This window comes from Schistocerca americana, chromosome 3, assembly GCF_021461395.2.
Source record: "Schistocerca americana isolate TAMUIC-IGC-003095 chromosome 3, iqSchAmer2.1, whole genome shotgun sequence".
NCBI lineage: Eukaryota > Metazoa > Arthropoda > Insecta > Orthoptera > Acrididae > Schistocerca > Schistocerca americana.
Window position 1 is genome coordinate 890,454,538 of NC_060121.1, and position 22,670 is coordinate 890,477,207.

A 22,670-nucleotide genomic window follows, 5' to 3' on the forward strand; every position below is an offset into this window, starting at 1 on the left:
CAGATGGCCGTACCGTAGATGCAACCGCAACGGAGGGGTATCTGTTGAGAGGCCGGACAAACATATGGTTCCTGAAGAGGGGCAGCAGCCTTTTCAGTAGTTGCAGGGGCAACAGTCTGGATGATTGACTGATCTGGCCTTGTAACATTAACCAAAACGGCCTTGCTGTGCTGGTACTGCGAACGGCTGAAAGCAAGGGGAAACTACAGCCGTAATTTTTCCCGAGGACATGCAGCTTTACTGTATGATTAAATGATGATGGCGTCCTCTTGGGTAAAATATTCCCCCATTCGGATCTCCGGGTGGGGACTACTCAAGAGGACGTCGTTATCAGGAGAAAGAAAACTGGCATTCTACGGATCGGAGCGTGGAATGTCAGATCCCTTAATCGGGCAGGTAGGTTAGAAAATTTAAAAAGGGAAATGGATAGGTTAAAGTTAGATATAGTGGGAATTAGTGAAGTTCGGTGGCAGGAGGAACAAGACTTTTGGTCAGGTGATTACAGGGTTATAAATACAAAATCAAATAGGGGTAATGCAGGAGTAGGTTTAATAATGAATAAAAAAATAGGAGTGCGGGTTAGCTACTACAAACAGCATAGTGAACGCATTATTGTGGCCAAGATAGACACAAAGCCCATGCCTACTACAGTAGTACAAGTTTATATGCCAACTAGCTCTGCAGATGATGAAGAAATTGATGAAATGTATGACGAGATAAAAGAAATTATTCAGGTAGTGAAGGGAGACGAAAATTTAATAGTCATGGGTGACTGGAATTCGTCAGTAGGAAAAGGGAGAGAAGGAAACATAGTAGGTGAATATGGATTGGGGGGGAAGAAATGAAAGAGGAAGCCGCCTTGTAGAATTTTGCACAGAGCATAACTTAATCATAGCTAACACTTGGTTCAAGAATCATGAAAGAAGGTTGTATACCTGGAAGAATCCTGGAGATACTAAAAGGTATCAGATAGATTACATAATGGTAAGACAGAGGTTTAGGAACCAGGTTTTAAATTGTAAGACATTTCCAGGGGCAGATGTGGATTCTGACCACAATCTATTGGTTATGAACTGCAGATTGAAATTGAAGAAACTGCAAAAAGGCGGGAATTTAAGGAGATGGGACCTGGATAAACTGAAAGAACCAGAGGTTGTACAGAGTTTCAGGGAGAGCATAAGGGAACAATTGACAGGAATGGGGGAAAGAAATACAGTAGAAGAAGAACGGGGAGCTCTGAGAGATGAAGTAGTGAAGGCAGCAGAGGATCAAGTAGGTAAAAAGACGAGGGCTAATAGAAATCCTTGGGTAACAGAAAAAAATATTGAATTTAATTGATGAAAGGAGAAAATATAAAAATGCAGTAAATGAAGCAGGCAAAAAGGAGTACAAACGTCTCAAAAATGAGATCGACAGGAAGTGCAAAATGGCTAAGCAGGGATGGCTAGAGGACAAATGTAAGGATGTAGAGGCTTGTCTCACTAGGGGTAAGATAGATACTGCCTACAGGAAAATTAAAGATACCTTTGGAGAGAAGAGAACCACTTGTATGAATATCAAGAGCTCAGGTGGCAACCCAGTTCTAAGCAAAGAAGGGAAAGCAGAAAGGTGGAAGGAGTATATAGAGGGTTTATACAAGGGCGATGTACTTGAGGACAATATTATGGAAATGGAAGAGGATGTAGATGAAGATGAAATGGGAGATAAGATACTGCGTGAAGAGTTTGACAGAGCACTGAAAGACCTGAGTCGAAACAAGGCCCCGGGAGTAGACAACGTTCCATTAGAACTGCTGATGGCCTTGGGAGAGCCAGTCATGACAAAACTTTACCATCTGGTGAGCAAGATGTTTGAGACAGGCGAAATACCCACAGACTTCAAGAAGAATATAATAATTCCAATCCCAAAGAAAGCAGGTGTTGACAGATATGAAAATTACCGAACTATCAGTTTAATAAGTCACAGCTGCAAAATACTAACGCGAATTCTTTACAGACGAATGGAAAAACTGGTAGAAGCAGACCTCGGGGAAGATCAGTTTGGATTCCGTAGAAATGTTGGAACACGTGAGGCAATACTAACCTTACGACTTATCTTAGAAGAAAGATTAAGAAAAGGCAAATCTACGTTTCTAGCATTTGTAGACTTAGAGAAAGCTTCTGACAACGTAAACTGGAATACTCTCTTTCAAATTCTGAAGATGGCAGGGGTAAAATACAGGGAGCGAAAGGCTATTTACAATTTGTACAGAAACCAGATGGCAGTCATAAGAGTCGAGGGGCATGAAAGGGAAGCAGTGGTTGGGAAAGGAGTGAGACAGGGTTGTAGCCTCTCCCCGATGTTATTCAATCTGTATATTGAGCAAGCAGTAAAGGAAACAAAAGAAAAATTCGGAGTAGGTATTAAAATCCATGGAGAAGAAATAAAAACTTTGAGGTTCGCCGATGACATTGTAATTCTGTCAGAGACAGCAAAGGACTTGGAAGAGCAGTTGAACGGAATGGACAGTGTCTTGAAAGGAGGATATAAGATGAACATCAACAAAAGCAAAACGAGGATAATGGAATGTAGTCAAATTAAATTGGGTGATGCTGAGGGGATTAGATTAGGATATGTGACACTTAAAAGTAGTAAAGGAGTTTTGCTATTTAGGAAGTAAAATAACTGATGATGGTCGAGGTAGAGAGGATATAAAATATAGACTGGCAATGGCAAGGAAATTGTTTCTGAAGAAGAGAAATTTGTTAACATCGAGTATAGATTTAAGTGTTAGGAAGTCGTTTCTGAAAGTATTTGTATGGAGTGTAGCCATGTATGGAAGTGAAACGTGGACGATAACCAGTTTGGACAAGAAGAGAATAGAAGCTTTCGAAATGTGGTGCTACAGAAGAATGCTGAAGATAAGGTGGGTAGATCACGTAACTAATGAGGAGGTATTGAATAGGATTGGGGAGAAGAGAAGTTTGTGGCACAACTTGACTAGAAGAAGGGATCGGTTGGTAGGACATGTTTTGAGGCATCAAGGGATCACAAATTTAGCATTGGAGGGCAGTGTGGAGGGTAAAAATCGTAGAGGGAGACCAAGAGATTAATACACTAAGCAGATTCAAAAGGATGTAGGTAGCAGTAGGTACTGGGAGATGAAGAAGCTTGCACAGGATAGAGTAGCATGGAGAGCTGCATAAAACCAGTCTCAGGACTGAAGACCACAACAACAACATACTACAATGTCGTCACCAAATAGTCACCGACTGCTGCTCAACCTATCTGTCAGATTGCTTATGTATGTAGAGGAAAAGAGTGGTCACAACACACTTTCCTGGGGCGCTCCTGATGATAGCTTTGTCTCTGACTAAGACTTGCTGTTGTGGGTAACATACTGGGCTCTATTACTTAAAAAGCCTTCGAGCCACTCGTATATCTGAGAATCTATTTGGGCCCTCATTGACAGTCTGCAGTGAGGCATCATGTCAAACGCTTTCTGAAAAATCTAGAGACAGAAAATTTGCCTGTTGCCCTTCATCCATGATTCACAGGATATCATGAGAAAAGGGCAAGCCGAGGTTTACTCGAGCAATGCTTTCTAAATCTGTGCTGATTTGTGGGCAGAAGTTTTTCTGTTTTGGGGAATGTATCACATCCGAATGTAGAATATACTTAAGAATTCTGCAGCAAATCACTGTTAAGGCCATTGGTCTGTACTTTTGTGCATCTGTTCTTTTACCCTTATTATATACAGGAGGCCAATGGCCTTGCCGCAGTGGTAACACTGGTTCCCATCAGATCACTGAAGTTAAGCGCTGTTGGGCTGGGCTAGCACTTGGATGGGTGACCATTCGGCCTGCCGAGCACTGTAGGCAAGCGGGGTGCACTCAGCCCTCGTGAGGCAAACTGAGGAGCTACTTGATTGAGGAGTAATGGCTCCGGCCTCGGAAACTGACGTACGGCCGGTGCTGACCACATGCCCCTCCATATCCGCATCCAGTGACGCCTGTGGGCTCAGGATGACACGGCAGCCGGTCGGTACCTTTGGACCTTCATGGCCTGTCCGGAGGGGTTTAGTTTATATACAGGAACCACTTGTGCTTTTTTCCAGTAGCGTCAGACTTTGGACTGGGTAAGAGATTCACGAGAAATGCTAGGTGTGTAAGGGATCAAAGACAAAGAGTATTTTCTGTAAAGTCAAACTGGGATTCCAGCCAGACCTGGGGACTTGATTTGTTTACAGCTTTATTAGTTGCTTCTCATCGCCAGAGATGTCATTTCTATGTCCTCCATATGTGAGTTTGTGTGATGGGCGCAAGATAGTATGTCTGTACTATCACCCTGTGCAAATGTTTTTTAAATGGAGAAATAAAAATTTCAGCTTTCATATTGCTGTCTTCTACTGCCACATCAGAAAATTAGACAATCGACTGAATAGAAGACTTTGACCTACTTAGCGAATTTGAGGAGGACTAGAATTCTCTCAGGTTCTCACAACATCTTTCACTAATGTATAACATAATTTGCGTCCGCCCCCGGTAGCTGAGTGGTCAGCGTGACATAATGTCAATCCTAAGGGCCCAGGTTCAACCCTGGCTGGGTCGGAGATTTTCTCCGCTCAGCGACTGGGTGTTGTGTTGTCCTAATCACCACCATTTCACCCCCTTCGACACGCAAGTCGCCGAAGTGGTGTCAAATCGAAATACTTGCCAACGGTCTACCCGAAGGGAGGCCCTAGTCACATGACATTTACATTTATTTAATATAATTTGCACAATAATTACATGGTTTGTAACAAAACACCGGTATTTTATAATTTTCTATACACTTTAACTCCAGTAACTATGTACACTTGTAGGTAATTGCAACAGTCATGTTATGTCCGTCTTTAGTCAATTTTAACAACAAAATTAGTAAATAATAATTTAATTTTCCACCATAATTTTTCAGATTCCTAACTGTCACTGAAGAGTTCATAAGTAGAGCAAAGTTTGTTTATGGATGGAGTGGAAATCATATGAACCTGTGAAGAGCTAACATCTGTATAAATTACAGTTGGAAAAAGAAATTAAGGGTGACTGAAGTTTAACATATTGTCAATAATGATGTCATTAGAGACTCAGTACATGACTGGATTGGGGAAGGATGCTTAGGAAATCAACTATGTCCTCTTCAGAGAGACCATCTGAATACCTGGCTTAAGTGAGTAAGAGAAGCCTGGGAAGCTAAATCTGGACAGTTGGACACATACGAACTAACATGCTCCCGAGTGTTGAGTCTAGAGTCTCAGTAATGAGCCACGTTGCTCAGTTAAACCATAGTTGGGCAGCTTCATAGTGATATCTCTTACAAGGAAAATATTTGGGCTCTTACACCACAATCCTATGAGGGATCATTTAAAGGTCCCTTACTGCACTAGTGATATTCTTTTATCTGCAAACCACTAAGCATGCTATGCCGAATTCGACCTTTTCCTGCCGTCAGCTGAGACCAGTAGAGACAATTGGAAATTTGTGGTAAGGACTTATGGCACCAAACTGCTGAGGTCATAACTATGACCTCAGCTTACACACTAATTAGTCTAATTTAAACTAACTTACGCTAAGGACAACACACAAACCCATGCCCGAGGGAAGACTTGAACCTCTGACAGGCGAGCCGCGCAGACCGTGACAAGATGCCTCAGACTGTGGGGTCAGTAAAGACAGGGAGCATGTATGTGAAGTTATATTTTGTGAAGTTAGCTGTGTGTTGTAGCATCTTATGGGTCAGCAATTGGTAACTGACCCTACTCCGCTGAAATGAAGTTACGATGAACTCTTCTTTGTAGAGATGGTTATTGAGATTACTGGGTTTGACAAACTACGTTGCTGCCCTCAGATCCGTAAAGTGTACACCGAGTAAGCTCAAAACTGTGTGTGGAATGTCTACATAACATGATGATATACTATGCCATACACATGTTCATGGAATATCTGTTTATTATATAACACAAACTACTACACATATGGACAAGATTCTTTGAACTGTAGTGGGTAAGGTTTTGAATCCATATTACGTGAAAAATGTTATGTAGATATTCCTCACCCAGTTTCGAGCTACTCAGTATAGGCTTTACAGCTCTGAAAACAGCAACATAGCTTCCCAAAACTGGTAATCTGGATAAATAATGCTCCACTAAAGCAATTGTGACACTTTGAAGTTTGTTACTTCTACTTCATTGGTGTAGAAGATTCATTCACATGTTTTCTAGTATTTGCACACATCAAAAAAAGTTTTGCATCACCCCGGTTCCCAGAATTCCTGAGGACAGACGCTGACTGTGGATATTGTGTCACAGACACAGCCCTTTGACTGTTCAGAGAAGTTACTAAACCCGCCCAAAGATGTAAACAACCATGCATGAGCAGCGCCTATTGGACGCAGGGGGTCCAACAGCTGATCAATTCCAGTCATTCCACCAGGAATGGCTCGTGTTGTCTGTAGTTCAACCGTGCCTACATAGTCAATATCGCGGTTTGATCGCATCCGCATTGTTACTATGTGCCAGGAAGGTCTCTCAACAAGGAAAGTATCCAGGTGTCTCGGAGTGAAACAAAGCGATGTTGTTCAGACATGGAGGAGATACAGAGAGACAGGAACTGTCAATGACGTGCCTCGCTCAGGCCGCCCAATGGCTACTACTTCAGTGGATGACCTCTACCTATGGATTATGGCTTGGAGGAACCCTGACAGCAATGCCACAAGATACAATAATGCTTTTTGCGCAGCCACAGGATGTCGTGTTACGACTCAATCTGTGCGCAACAGGCTGCATGATGCGCAACTTTACTCCAAACGTCCATGGCGAGGTCCATCTTTGCAACCAGACATCATACAGTGCGGTACAGATGGGCCCAACAACATGGCAAATGGACCACACAGGACTGGCATCATGCTGTCTTCACTAATCAGTGTCGCATATACCATCAACTAGACAATCATTGGAGACGTGTTTGGAGGCAACCCAGTCAGGCTGACGGCTTAGATACACTATCCAGTGAGTGCAGCAAGGTGGAGGTGCCCTGCTGTTTTGGGGTGGCATTACACGGGGCTGATGTACGCCGCTGGTGGTCACAGAAGGCGCCGTAACGGCTGTACGATACGTGAATGCCATCCTCTGACTGACAGTGCAACCATATTGGCAGCATACTGGCGAGGTATTCGTCTTCGTGGATGACAATTTGCGCCCCCATCGTGCACATCTTGTGAATGACTTCCTTCAGAGTAACGACATCACTTGACTAGAGTGGTCACCATGTTCTCCAGACATGAACCCTATCGAACATGCCTGAAATAGATTGAAAAGGGTTGTTTATGGACGACGTGACTCACCAACCACTGTGAGGGACCTACGCCAAATCGCAGTTGAGGAGTGGGACAATCTGGACGAACAGTGCCTTGATGAACTTGAGATTGTATGTCACAATGAATACAGGCATGCATCAATGCAAGAGGATGTGCTACTAGGTATTAGAGGTACCAATGTGTACAACAATCTGGACTACCACCTGTGAAGGTCTTGAAGTGTGGTGGTATAACAGGCAATGTGTGGTTTTCATGAGCAATAAAAAGGGTGGAAATGATGTTTATGTTGATGTGCCCCAGGGATCAGTGTTAGGGCCACTCCTGTTCCTTATTTATATAAATGATATGCCCTCTAGTATTACAGGTAACTCTAAAATATTTCTGTTTGCTGATGACACTAGCTTGATGGTAGAGGATGTTCTATGCAACACTGGCTTGGTTTCAAATACTACAGTTCATGTCATAAGTTCATTGCTTGTAGAAAATAAACAAATGCTAAATCACAGTAAGACTCAGTTTTTACAGTTTCTAACACACAATTCAACAAAACCTGACATTTAATTTCACAGAATGGTCATATGATTAGTGAAACTGAACAGTTCAAATTTCTAGGTGTTCAGATAGATAGTAAACTGTCGTGGAAAGTCCATATTCAGGATCTTGTTCGAAAACTTAATGCTGCCATTTTTACTATTAGAATAGTATCTGAAGCGAGTGGTTGTTTGACATGAAAATTAGTCTACTTTGCTTATGTTGTATAGTATTATATTTTGGGGTAACTCTTCCCATTCTAAAATGATATTTTTGGCTCAGAAACGGGTGGTTCGGGCATTAATTGGTGTTAGTTCACGAACCTCTTGTCGAACCCTACTCACGAGTCTGGGTATTTTGACATCGACCTCTCAATATATGTATTCCTTACTGTCATTTCTTGTTAACAATATTAGATTATTCCCAAGAATAAGCAGCTTTCACTCAGTTATTACTCTGCAGAAATCAAACCTGCATTTGGATCGGATTTCCTTTACTCTTGTGCAGCAAGGTGTGCAGTATACTGCTGCATCCATTTTCAATAAGCTACCACAAGAATTCAAAAACCTTAGCAGTAATCTATGCGCTTTCAAATCGAAACTGAAGAGTTTCCTCGTGGGTCACTCCTTCCGTTCTGTCGAGGAGTTCCTTGAAAAATTTAAGCTGATTCTTGTCATACTGTTGACTGGCTTGACTTTTTTGGGTTCATAAACATATTGTTTTTATCTTTTATTACTTTTATGTTCCAATTTCATGTACTGGCATGTTCCATGACCTTGGAGATTTGCTCCTCAATTTGGTCCTACGGAACTTGACGTGTAAATAAATAAAAAGTCTACAGACCAATGCTTCGTTATGCATGGTAGAACACTGGCTACAATATTGGTGAACCTGTGGACAACTTCAAAAATGCCACAGTGTCACCAATGTGGCATTCAGACCCGATATTATAGAATGAACAGTTAGGACACGAGATCTTCTTGGTTTTCTTCACTGTGAGTTATGTAGTCACTCATATTGCTTAGAGAATTTTTCTGAAAGTTCTCACTGTATTTATAGTTAAGTTATCTGCATTGTGTTTGACTTCTACAATGACATCCGCAGTAACATCTACAGCATTTTTGCAGAAACTTGCAGAAAAATGACATTCACCAGCTCATTGGATGGTACATGATGGTCCTATAAGCAAAATTTCATGCAGATACCTTTGTTCGAACTCAAATACCTTCCTTGTTCTTGCAGAAGCTGTGTTACATCTCTGGTGTTGTGAATGACTCCATTGACACATGTGCCCTGAAGCTGAGACACCTTTCCACATAAGCGATGTGAACAAGGCATCATAACCTTAGATGCAGTGTGTTCCTACCCAATATTACTGTGAAGTTGGACAACATCAGACAGTTATGTATCTATTGAGGAATGAAGTAATTATACCTGCAGACATGCCTACAAAATGACAAATATTGGGCTCTGCAATGCATGGGCACCATACCTCCCAATGCAAGAGGTGAGTTTTACCATATACACTCATCAGCCAAAACATTATGACCATTGTCCACTGAGAGACTGAATGTCAGCAGCTGGTGTTGTGGGTATGTTCTGCAGTAAGGATAGTACATACGCAGACCAGAAATGAATAAGGAATCATTTTAGTGATGAGCTGCACCACAAATGGGGAAATCCACTGACATTAGCAACTCTGACAAAGAGCAGGTTTTTATGGTCCAGTGCCTGGGAATGAACATTTTGGACAAGTGAAACTGGCCGCTTCTCACACTGCCATCTATGGAAAGTGGTTCAAAGATGGCGAAACTATGAACAGGTTACCAGGTATGCATCACAGAGAACACAGTGGTCGTTGGCTTGCCCAATATGTAAGGCAGGACAGGCAACCACCTACGGCAGGTCTGACAGTGGAGTACAACATTAGTGTAGGCTCAAGTGTTTAGGACCAAACAATTCGGCACATTGTTGAACACAATTCAGTACACATTGTTGAACATGCAATTCTGCAGCAGACAACCCCTATGTGTTCCCACGCTGACCCAACATCACTGTCAACTACAGTTGTGGTGGGTACAGAACATCGAGACTGGACCATGGATCAATGTAAATGCATCGCCTGGCCGGATGAATCATGTTTTATTATTACACGAGGTTGGCGGCTGTGTCCTGACATGCCACCATTTATGTGAACAGCTGCTGGAAAATGCACTGTGCCATGGACATTGGCAGAAGTATTATGCCATGGGAGACACTTACCTGAGCTTCTGTGGGACCTGTTGTACTAATTGAAGGCACCACGACATCTGTGGACTACATGAACATTATTGCAGACCACCTGCACCAATGGTGACGGCATCTTCCAGGAGAGTAACTTCCATATCACAAAGCCAAAACCTTGCAATAGTGATTTGAGGAGCACGACAGTGAACTCACACTTCAGTTTTGGCCACCAAATTCACCTGATCTGTACCAATGGAGCACATCTTGGGTACTATAGGATACCATCTGCACACCTGACAAAGCCCACTGGCCATAATTTACTGGTACATAGACATCTGGTGTCACGTATCTCCAGAAACCTAGTACGGAGCTGTCAAATTCATGCCATGTAGCATTGCTTTCCAAAGGCAAACCAACATGTTATTTTGTTTTTGGGGTAGTGATACATATGTATATCTCTTACCGACACAACCTCTTTGACATTATATTCTAGCCCAACCTAATTTGCTGCTTAGATCTTCTTTGTTCGGGATGTTTTCTACCACTAACGTAGCCAGTTGAATACACAGTTGTCCTTGGGAGGTTGTGAGTTAAGTAGTGAGAGGGACTGAGAGTGTATCAGCAAGAAGCATTGGTTAACTGTTTTTGCACATAAGCTAGCTGAAATGCCACACTTCTAATGAAGATGTGCAGATGTGCAGATATGGTGTGTGTTTACAGCTTCTGCAATGGCAGTGCTCCTGCTGCTATCTAAGAACACCGTCTGCACTTCTGACACGTCAAATTCCTGATCATAGTGTTTACCAGAGTTTTCAGCACACTGTGTGCAACAGGCATTCTTCAAAGTTCCCATTCTTCTTCTGAATGTGTAGTTCAACAATCTGTTCAGGAACAGTAACATATTGTTGAGATGGTGCACCACAGTCACATTACTAGCACATGGCAACTGTGCAGGAACAAGTAACACATTATTGAATGGTTCTACTACCAGCACTTGGTAACTTAAATGTGATCTGCCTTGCTATGAAATCTTCACGGGTTATCAGCCTAGTGGCGTCGTCTTCTAGTCGCAATGTTTCAATGGATTGCGTATCCATCATCTACTGGTGAAGTGTCAGGATGCTGTCTGTCACATGCCTTTGTAGGCACTGGACCGCTATCAGATTCCAGCCACCGACCAGTCACGTGCCAGCGGAATCACACTGGGCGCTTGGCGGCACCGGTGGTGGTGGGGACGTACGTGCGGGTGTCGATTCCCGGTGTCTGTTCATACCAGCGCTGGCCGCGGTCCCCTTCGGACCAGAGCGTTCTTGCCGAATTTTCCTAATTGCATCCCCCAAGCTGTAATGAGATGGTAACCCCACTCTCTCAATTAATTAAATTTTTGTGCACGTGAATCTCTACCGCTTCTTTTATCACCGAATCCCAAAATCCGCTGGCACTGCATAACTTCTTTGTTTCTTTAAATTCGAAGGTATGCTTTTCATTGCTGCTGTGTTCCGCCACCGCGGATTTGTCAACCCGTCCTAGACACACGTTTCTTATGTGTTCCGTAGGGCATTGTGTAATGCAACATAGCGTCTGCCCTATCTATTGCATTCCACATTCACATTCAATTCTATAAACACCCAGTGTCATTAGTCCTAGTGGGTCTTTGGTCGATCCAAAAATATCCTTGATTTTCTTTGCTGCGTGAAAGACGATCTTCACTTGGTGCTTCTTAAGGATTCTTGTGATCTTCGACATTGACCATATATGGCAAGAAAGCACAACCTCGAGTCGTCCTCTTCTGGTCTCTCTCTTCCTCTCCTCTTATTGTTCCTCACAGCTCTTCCTATTAGTTTCTCACTGTAGCCGTTTCTTCTGAAGGTCTCCTTTAGATCTTGTAATTCACTCGGTAAGCTCTTCTTGTCGCAAATCGACCTCGCCCTGTGTACCAAGGTGTTAAGTATAGAGCTGCATTGCGCTGGATGGTGACAGCTCCTAGCATTGAGATATAGGTCTGTGTTTGTTTCATTCCTATATATCGAATGTCCCAGTGTGCCTCCTGTGTTTCTAGTAACCAGGAAGGGTAGGCCTCCAATTTTCTCTATTTCCATGGTAAACTTGATGTTTTCATGTATACCGTTGAGGTGCTGCAGGAACTCAAGTAGTTATCTTTACCATGTCATCCACATATCTGTAAAATGCTTTCGGTTTCAGTGGAGCCGTGTCAAATGCTACTTTCTCGAAGTGTCACATGTATAAGTTAGCCATGCTTGGTGCTAAGGGAGAACCTATAGCAACTCCATCTATTTGCTCGTAGAATTTCCCACCACATTTCAACTAGGTGGTGGTTAGTACACATTTCAAGTAGGTGGTGGTTAGTACATGCCGAAACAGTTTGACAAAGTCCTCATCGAAGTGTCTCTCCAGCAGTGCTAGAGAATCATCCAGGGGCACCCGTGTGAATAATGACGTCACATCGAAGCTGACTAACAGATCTTCTTCATCCAACTGCATTTCTTGCAGTACCTTGACGAATTCTGCTGAGTTTTTCACATGGTGGGGACAGTTCCCTATGAGTGGTTTTAACAACTGTGCCAGACATTTGGCAATGCTGTATGTTGGTGCATTTATTGTGTTTAAAATCAGACATAATGGAACCTCCTCCTCGTGAATTTTTGGTAGGCCGTACAGGTGCGGTGGTGGTGCTGGTGCCCTCGGGTACAGTCTTCTGATAGTGTTCTTTTCTAGTCCTGAGTTATTGAGCAACTCGATGGTCCTGCGTGTCACTGATGCAGTTAAGTCCTTTCCCACTTGTTTGTAAGCAAAATCTTGCAGGAGAGTGTCGATTTTCTGCCAATAATCTTCTGACTTCATCAGCACTGTCGCATTCCCTTTTTCCTCTGCTAGGACCACTATATCCTTGTCTTCCTGGAGTGCCTGTAGTGCCTTGTGCTCTGCAGCCAAAATGTTGTTCTTCAGCATTTTTACCTTCTCACGTACTTTGCAAATATCTCTTCTTACTTCTTCTGCAGCCTGTGAGGGGAGTCCTCTTATGGCCCCTTCCACACCACTGATGATTTCACGTTTTGGCAATGTCTTTGGAACTGGGGCAAAGTTTTGGCCTTTTGACATCAGCGAAACAGTTGGCTCATCTAGTTCTCTTTCTGTCAGATTAATGACCACCTTGTCAGCGCAAGTTTTATCTTCTTGTTGTCGCACACCTGGAAGGCAAAGGAACTTGTTGCACTATTTTTCTGTGGCCTTCTTCTTGGTCAGCTCACTATTAGCAAAAGTATTGCCGTCTATCTATTCCCAAGTGTGTGCTGGAAGACAGGAAGCCATGTGTAGGTGGAGAGTGAACAGGCTCTTGGCATTCTTGTCGAGTTCCAGCCTCGTGACCCGGATGTGTTCTTGTACTAGGGCTGAACTAGCCCACCACAAAATGCGTCTCGCCTTGTTCGTGTAGACAGGATGCCGTAGGTTCGCGAACTGCGACAGCACTTTCTTATCCCGACACCGAAGTAAGAAGACTAGTCTGCTAAGCAGTTTCCTCTTCTTGATCTGTAATTTTTGTCTAGCAAACATTTGGAACAGGATGAATGTACAAATGAATTTTTTGCTTCAAATGATAGTTCCTGTCATATCCATGAATACTTACCATTCTTCTTGGGACAGCCGGTACAAGAATACATCCCGTTAGCTTGTAAAGTGCTATTTGATATATTCCCCCATTAAGTTTCTTGTAGTCAATCAACTGCAGTCCAAAAAGCACCATCATAACATTCATAAACATAGTAGTGGAAGAAGAACAAATGTCCCTCCCTCAGACTTCGTGGAGAATATGAAGGAGTTAGCTAAGCTATTCAACTATAAAAACCCGGTCAGCTGCTCAGTAGTATGAACAGTCTAATAGATGACAACATCATGAAAGAGAATCACAGCTGTCAACTGACACATTCGACACGGTGGAAAAATACGGCGATTATGATACATGGAACATGCAGGTACACAGGGACTTCAGAAAGTAAGTTACAGATGTCATCCCTTACTAAGACCATTGCACAACAAGAGTGATGGATTGTCAGGAGAAAGTACATGTTCTGCCTTTCCTGGAGACACAGTTCTACTGTGGTAAGGATAACAGGTGCATCACAATGTCCAAGCGACATGGCACGGCAAGTGGGGATGTTTCACAGCTGAAGTATGTAGGACAGTACGATTCTCATGAGTAAAATGTCTAAAATGCACATAATTCACTGAAACTTTCTGGTAGTAAATGGACCAAACACAAAGTCAGATCCATCCCCAGGGACATGATGTTGACAATTTGATTACATAACAAATAATAAAAGAAGAAAGTGTACCCATGAACGTCAACTGCTAAGGGGAGCTATGCAGTTGTTGCTTGAATACGCAATGCTCCACCCACTGCATACCGAATTACACTGGAGAACCAAAGAAACTGGTAAACCTCCCTAATATCATGTAGGGTCCCCGCGAGCATGGAGAAGTGCTGCAATACGACATGGCATGGACTCGACTGACATGTGAAGTACTGCTGGAGGGAACTGACACCATGAATCCTGCAAGGCTGTCCATAAATAAGAGTACGAGGGGCGGAGATCTCTTCTGAACAGCACATTGCAAGGCATCCCAGATGTGCTCAATAATGTTCATTTCTGGGGAGTTTGGTGGCCAGTGGAAGTGTTTAAACTCAGAAGTGTTCCTGGAGCCACTCTGTAGCAATTCTAGACATGTTGGGCGTCGTACTGGTCTACTGAAACTGCCAAAGTCTGTCTGAATGCACAATGGACATGAATGGATGCAGGTGACCAGGCAGAATGCTAACATATGTTTCACCTGTCAGATTCATATCAAGACATATCAGGTGCCCCATATCACTCCAACTGCACCCTCCCCACATCAAACGGTTCAAATGGCTCTGAGCACTATGGGACTTAACATCTGTGGTCATCAGTCCCCTAGAACTTAGAACTACTTAAACCTAACTAACCTAAGGACATCACACACATCCACGCCCGAGGCAGGATTCGAACCTGCGACCGTAGCGGTCACGCGGTTCCAGACTGAAGTGCCTAGAACTGCACGGCCACAGCGGCCGGCCCTCCCCACATCATTACAGAGTCTCCACCAGCTTGAATAGTCCCCTGCTGACATGCAGGGTTCATGTATTCATGAAGTTGTCTCCATACCTGTAAACATCCAACTGCTCGATACAATTTGAAACGAGACTCGTCCGACCAGGCAACATGTTTCCAGTTACCAACAGTCCAAAGTCGGTGTTGATGGGTCCAGGCAAGGCGTAAAGCTTTGTGTCATGCAATCATCAAGGGTACACATGTAGGTCTTCAGCTCCAAAAGCCCATATTGATGATGTTTTGTTGAATGGTTCACATGCTGACACTGGCTGATGGCCCAGCACTGAAATCTGCAGCAATTTGCGGAAGGGTTGCACTTCTGTCACGTTGAACAATTCTCTTCAGTTGTCATTGGCCCTGTTCTTGCAAAATCTTTTTCTGGCTGCAGCAATGTTGGAAATTTTATGTTTTACTCGATTCTTGATATTCACGTTACACTTGTGGAATGGTCGTACGGGAAAATCCCCACTTTAACACTACCTCTGAGATACGGTGTCCATCACCCGTGCACTGACTATGACACCATGATCAAACTCACTTAAATCTTGATAACCTGCCACTGTAGCAGCAGTAGCTGATCTAACAACCGCACCAGACACTTTTTGTCTTATATGGGTGTTGCTGACCACAGCGCTGTGTTCTGCCTGTTTACATATCTCTGTAATTGAATACGCATGCCTATACCAGTTTTCAACAATTACATCTCCTTTGAAGGCATTACCTACAAACAATTCTGGGGTATGGATATGGGTACCCACATGGCACCATCCTATGCCAACTTATTCAGGGGCCATCTGGAGGAATCCTTCCTAAACACCCAGAATCCTAAACCCCACACCTGGTTTAGATTCACTTATGACATCTTTGTGATCTGGATCAAGGGTGAGGACGCCCCATCCACATTCCTGCAGAACCTCAACATCTTCTCACCCATTCACTTAACCTGACCCTACACAACCCAACAAGCTACCTTCATAGGTGTTGATTTCCGCATCAAAGATGGCTACATCACTAACTCTGTTCATATGAAACATACTAATCACCAGCACTTCCTCATCTTCGACAGCTGTCACCTATTCCATACCAAGAAGTCCGTTCCATACCCTCTACCCACCTGTAGCTGTCACATTTGCAATGATGAGCAGTCCCTCTCTAAATATACCGAGGGTATCACTGAGGCCCTTACAGATTGTAATTATTCTCCCAACCTTGTACAAAAACAAATCTACCACGCCTTATCTTTCTAGTGACCCACTATCTGCCAAAGTCTCACTGCCCGGCCACAGAGTAGCATTCCCCTCCTAACTTACTACCACCCAGGACTGGAGCAACTGAATTACATTCTCCGCCAAGGTTTCGACTACCTCTCGCCATGCCCTGAATTGAGAAATGTCCTGCCCACTATCCTTCTCACCCCTCTCCCACCCCTTACCTCACAGCTCATACCTCTGTAATAGAAATAGTTGCAAGATCTGTCCCATACATTCTTCCACCACCACCTACTCAGTCCGGTCACAAACGTCACCCATTCCACCAAAGGCAGGGCTACGTCTATGTCTATCTGATTACTCTGCAATTCACAATAAAGTGCCTGGCAGGGGGTTCATTGAACCAACTTCAAACTGTCTCTTTACCATTCTACTTTCTAACAGTGCACGGGAAAAACAAGCACTTAAATTTTTCTGTGCGAGGCCTGATTTCTATTATTTTATTGTGACGATCATTTCTTCTTATGTAGGTGGGTGCCAACAGAATGTTTTCGCAATTGGAGGAGAAAACAGATGATTGACATTTCATGAGAAGATCCCATTGCAACGAAAAATGCCTATGTTTTAATGATTGCCACTTCAATTTACATCTCCTCTATTTCACGATAATACAAAACGAGCTGCCGTTCTTTGAACTTTTTTGATGTCATTTGTCAGCCCCACCTGACGAGGATCCCACATCGCACAGCAGTACTCCAGAATAGGGTGGACAAGAGTGGTGTAAGCAGCTTCTTTAGTAGACCTGTTGCACTTTTCAAGTGTACTGCCAATGAATCACAGTCTCTGGTTGGCTCTACCCACAACACTATCTACGTGGTTGTTCCAATTTAGGTTATTTGTAATTGTAATCACTAAGTATTTAGTGGAATTTATAGCCTTCAGGTTTGTGTGACTTATTGCGTGATCGAAATTTAGCGGATTTCTTTTAGTACTCATGTGAATAACTTCACACTTTTCTTTATTCAGGGTCAACTGCCACTTTTCGCACAATACAGATGTCATACCTAAATCAGTTTGCAATTTGTTTTGGTCATCTGATGACTTTACAAGAAGGTAAATGACAGCATCATCTGCAAACAATCTATGAAGGCTACTCAGATTGTCTCCTATGTCGTTAATATAGACCAGGAACAATAGAGGGCCTATTAACACTGCCTTGGGGAACACCGGATATTACTTCTGTTTTACTTGATGACTTTCTGTCTATTACTGCGAACTGAGACCTTTCTGACAGGAAATCACGAATCCATTTGCACAACTGAGGTGATATTCCATTGGCAGGCAGTTAGGATATAAGACGCTTGTGAGGAACAAAGATGAAAGCCTTCTGGAAATCTAAAAATACGGGCTCAATTTGACATCGCCTGTCGATAGCACTTATTACTCCACGAGTATAGAGCTAGTTGTGTTTCACAAGGATGATATTTTCTGACTCCGTGCTGACTGTGTGTCAATTCGAGGTAATTCACATAATGTTTTAACACAGTACATGTTCCAAAACAATACTGCAAATCGACGTTAGTGATACGGGCCTGTAATTCAGTGGATTACTACTAATTCCCTTTTTAGGTATTGGCTTGACTTGAGCAATTTTCCAGTCTTTGGGTGTGGATTTTTCTTTGAGCGAGCAGTTGAATATAATTGCTAAATATGGAGCTATTGTATCAGTATACTCTGAAAAGAACCTGATTGGTATACAATCCGGACCGGAGGTCTTACCTTTAGTAAGTGATTTAAGCTGCTTTGCTACATCAAGGATATCTACTTCAATGTTTCTCATCTTGCCAGTTGTTCTCGATTGGAATTCAGGAATATTTACTTCATCATCTTTGGTGAAGGGGTTTCAGAAAACCGTGTTTGATAACTCTGCTTTTGTGGCACCATTGTTATCGCGAAGTGAAGCTATTGATTGCATCTTGCCACTGGTGTGCTTTATGCATGATCCGAATCTCTTTGGGTTTTCTGCTAGATTCTGAGACAGAGTTTCATTGTGGAAATTATTATAAGCATCTCGAATAGAAGTATGAGCTATCTTTCAAACTTCTGCAAAACTTTGCCAATCTTAGGGATTTTGAATTCTTTTAAATTTGGCATGCTTTCTTCGTTGCTTCTGAACAACAGTGATCTGACCCGTTTTGTGTACCATGGGGGATCAGTACCATCACTTATTAATTTATGTGGTATATATCTCTCAATTGTCGTCAATACTATCTCTCTGAAATCATTCCACATCTTTTCTACGCTTTCAAGATCAGAACGGAAGGAGTGGAGTCTGTCTCTTAAAAAGGTGTTAAGAGAATTTTTATCAGCTTTTTTAAATAGATGTACTTTGTGTTTCTTTTTGACAGTTGAGGGTGTTACGGTAATCAGCCTAGCAGTAACTGCCTTGTGGTGGCAAATCCCTCTAACCGTCATGATACTCCCTATTTGTCCAGGATTACTTGTTGCTAAGAGATCAAGTATGCTTTGCAACCATTTACACTTCGAGTGGGCTCATGTACTAACTGTTCAAAATAATTTTCTGAGGAAGCATTTAGTACAACTTCGGATGACGTTTTATGCCTGCCGCCGGCTTTAAATGTATAACTTTTCCAGCATATCGAGGGTAGATCGAAGCCACCACCGACTATAATTATATGATTGGGGTATCTATTTGAAATGAGACTCAAGTCTTCTTTGAACTGTTCAGCAACTATATCTTCCGAGTCGGGGGGTCGGTAAAATGATCCAATTAATAGTTTAGTCCAATTGTCAAGTCCCACCTCTACCGATACTATTTCGTAGGAACTATCTACTTCAATTTTGCTACAAGGTAAACTACTTCAGATAGCAATAAATAATCATCCACCACCTGTATTTAATCTATTCTTTCTGAACACTGTTATGTCATTTGAGAAAATTTCGGCTGAACTCATTTCCGGCTTTAGCCAGCTTTCCGTACCTGTAACTATTTGAGCTTCAGTGCTTTCTATTACGACTTGGAGCTCTGGTTCTTTCCCAACACAGCTAAGACAATTTACAACTACATCACCGATCATTTCTACAACTATCTTACTGTGTTTTACCTGCCCGCTTTTAGACGGATGCCCTTTCTGTGGTTTCCTGCAACCCTCCAGCCTTAAAAAACAACCCAGTCCCTTCCACACAGCCCCCGCTACCCGCGTAGCTGCTCCCTGTGTGTAGTGGACTCCTGACCTATTAAGCGGAACCCAGAAACCCACCACTCGATGGCACAAGTCAAGGAATCTTGGAGCCTACATGGTCACAGAACTGCCTATCCTCTGATTCAGACCCTCCACTCGTCTCTGCACCAAAGGACCACAGTCATTTCTATCAACGATGCTGCAGATGGTGAACTCTGCCTTAATATCGCAAGCAACACTGGCAGTCTTTAACATTTCCGCTAGCCGCCCGAAACCAGAGAGAATCTCCTCCGATCCACAGAGACATGCATCATTGGTACCGACATGAGCCACCACCTGCAGTTGGTTACACCCTGCACTCTTCGTGGCATCCGGAAGCACCCTTTACACATATGGAATGACTCACCCTGGTATGCACACGAAGTGCACACTGGCTTCTTTCCTCTCCTTGGCAGCCATGTTTCTAACGGACCCCATTACGAGCCAAACGTTGGAGTTCCCAACTACCAGCAAACCCACACTCTGTGAATGCCCAGATCTTGCATGCTGAGAAGCTTCCTCTGGAACAGGGTGGACGACTGCATCTGGCTCAGAGACTTCGCCAGCCACAGAGACTTCATCAGCCCGAAACCTGTTTGTCAAACGAACCGGGGGAGGCTCCAAGATCAACCCCCTTGGAAAGTCTTTCGCTGCCTGCCAGACTTTGGAATGATCTCCTACTCGCCCACAGGTGAGGGGTCAACCTCAGTGCAGGCAGTCCCCGGGGCAGCCACAGCAGTGGACCAATGAGGGGACACGAGAGACATGCTCGACACCCCTCGCACCCCCCATCTGACCGCCCACTGTGACACCCGTTGGCAGCAGCCTTAAGCTGTGTGACAGAAGCCAAAACCGCTTGGAGCTGTCAGCGAAGGGTCACCAACTCAGCTCGCATCTACACACAGCAATCACAGTTCCTATCCATTACTGGAGTCGCTCCTGTTCGAAGCTCGTAAAAATATGTAACAAACGAATGGTTGTACTCGCCTTGTTAGCAGCAGGAACTCTAGGTGCTCTCTCACAGATGGTCTACCTGTGAAAACAGTGACTTACAAGTTAAACTGCAACCACTGTCTGTCCGCATGAATGATGACCGACAAACTGTGGCCAAGAAACAACTGGACCATCCTGTTGCTGAGCACACCACCCAACATGAAATTCTTCATTTCAATGACTGCTTCACAGCATGTACCATATGGATCCCTCCCACCAAACCCAGCTTTTCTGAACAGCACAGGTGGGAACTATCCATGTAATATATCCTATGTTCCTGTAACCCTCCTGGCCTCAACTTTTGTTAGTCATTGTCCTCACCCGTCAGCCTCTTCCCTGTTCCCATTCCAGTGCTACACAGCTCTCTATAGCATCCATGCACTTTCCACTACTCTCCTTCCCTGTGACCCCCTCCCTCCCCTCTCTCTGTCCAAGACCTAGCTGCCCTACCCTCTCTCCACCTCGTCCCTGCACTCTCCCTGTCCCCCACCCCTACCCTGCTCTCCCTCCCCCTCCCCACCATAGTCTCCTCTTTACCCCCACCCAGTTGCCTCTCCCATTATGCACTGCTGCTGCTGCTCACAGTGTGGCTTCAGCTGCCACAGACTGTGGTCTCGTGTGTGTGTGTGTGTGTGTGTGTGTGTGTGTGTGTGTGTGTGTGTGTGTGTGTGTGTGGGCACGCGCGTGCGTGCGTGCGTGCGCGGGTGCGGTCTATTTTTGACAAAGGCCTTGTTGGCCAAAAGCTTATTTTGTGACAAGTCTTTCTGTTGTGCCTGTCTACGACTTAGCATCTCTGGTACATGGTGAGTAGCAACTATCCTTTTCATAATATTGTTACATTCCATCCTGGATTTTCCACTGTTTGATGAACAAAAGTAAGAAATTCAAAGAGTTTCCATGTAACTTTCCTGTAAATAAGGATGTCAGAAAAGAATGTAGTTTTCCACAAAAATTATTTGAAAGATATATCTCTGAATCATAGAAACACTGGTCTAAAAAGTGAAGCGAAATTAGTGTCCAACCTGGAGAAAGAGGTATACATAATTTATTGCTTGCTGACTACCAAGTTGTGCTCACCAAATATCAAGACGATACAGTTAATATGGTGAAGGAACTTGTATAAAAACACGCAAAAGAAGATTTATAATCAAACAAGGAAAGAAACAAAATATTTCATAGTTGAGGACCTGGGTAAAAACTTGGCAACAACTTGGTAACACACACAGGAAAAATAAACTCTCTTCAGGAATTCAGATACCTGGGAATCACTCTCTGCAGGGTGAGCACATGAGAAAGATTTACTCCATGAGACTGGGGACAGCTTTAAGAAGACAGATAAACTCTACCTTAGGGGATGCTAAAATCAAGAGAAAAACAAAGCTCCAAATGCTGAAGCCATTTGTGGTGAGCATAGTCACCTAAGGATCATAAACATGAGTTGTGTGAGGGGGGAAAAGCAATGCAGATAATGACTTCTGCAGATGCTGCTTTGGAGTGCCTTTACCAGATAAAATTAGAATAAAAGAAATTAAGAAACAAATGTGAACTGAAAAAACTAAAATCTTTGTGGTGTCAACAATGGAGGAAAAGATCGAGTGCTACTTATCTTAAAGAAGCAGGTTAAGTTGCAGACAGGCACAATTAAAACACACTCAAAGCTCTTGGCCACAGCCTTAAACAACAAAAGAGAAACAGAGAAACAAGCACTATTCATACACACAAGCAAGCACACATCAACACACATGACTGCCAACTCTGGCAGCTCAGGCCAGAGTCTGGAACTTAACATGTCTTCTTTACAGTAATTAGCAACCTATCCTTTCCTAACACATTTGGTACTCATATGTCGAGTTTTCACTGTTTAAATCTTTTTGGTGTTATGCAGGGAGGCAATTATTGTATTTTGTCAGACAAAAGAGACTTTACAAAGAGGAGAAAAAGGAGGTAGACCACAGAAATACATATGGTGGTAATGAAATTATTATAGCAAT

At 43.3% G+C, this 22,670-nt stretch overlaps 1 protein-coding gene and 1 pseudogene across 1 annotated transcript in view; one reads left to right on the forward strand and one right to left on the reverse strand.

The window, feature by feature from the left end:
* LOC124607415 (chromatin-remodeling complex ATPase chain Iswi) overlaps positions 1 to 22,670 on the reverse strand; it is a 124,842-nt gene that overhangs the window by 22,881 nt on the left and 79,291 nt on the right. The window lies entirely within an intron of this gene.
* Positions 3,743 to 3,860, forward strand: LOC124608210 (annotated as a pseudogene).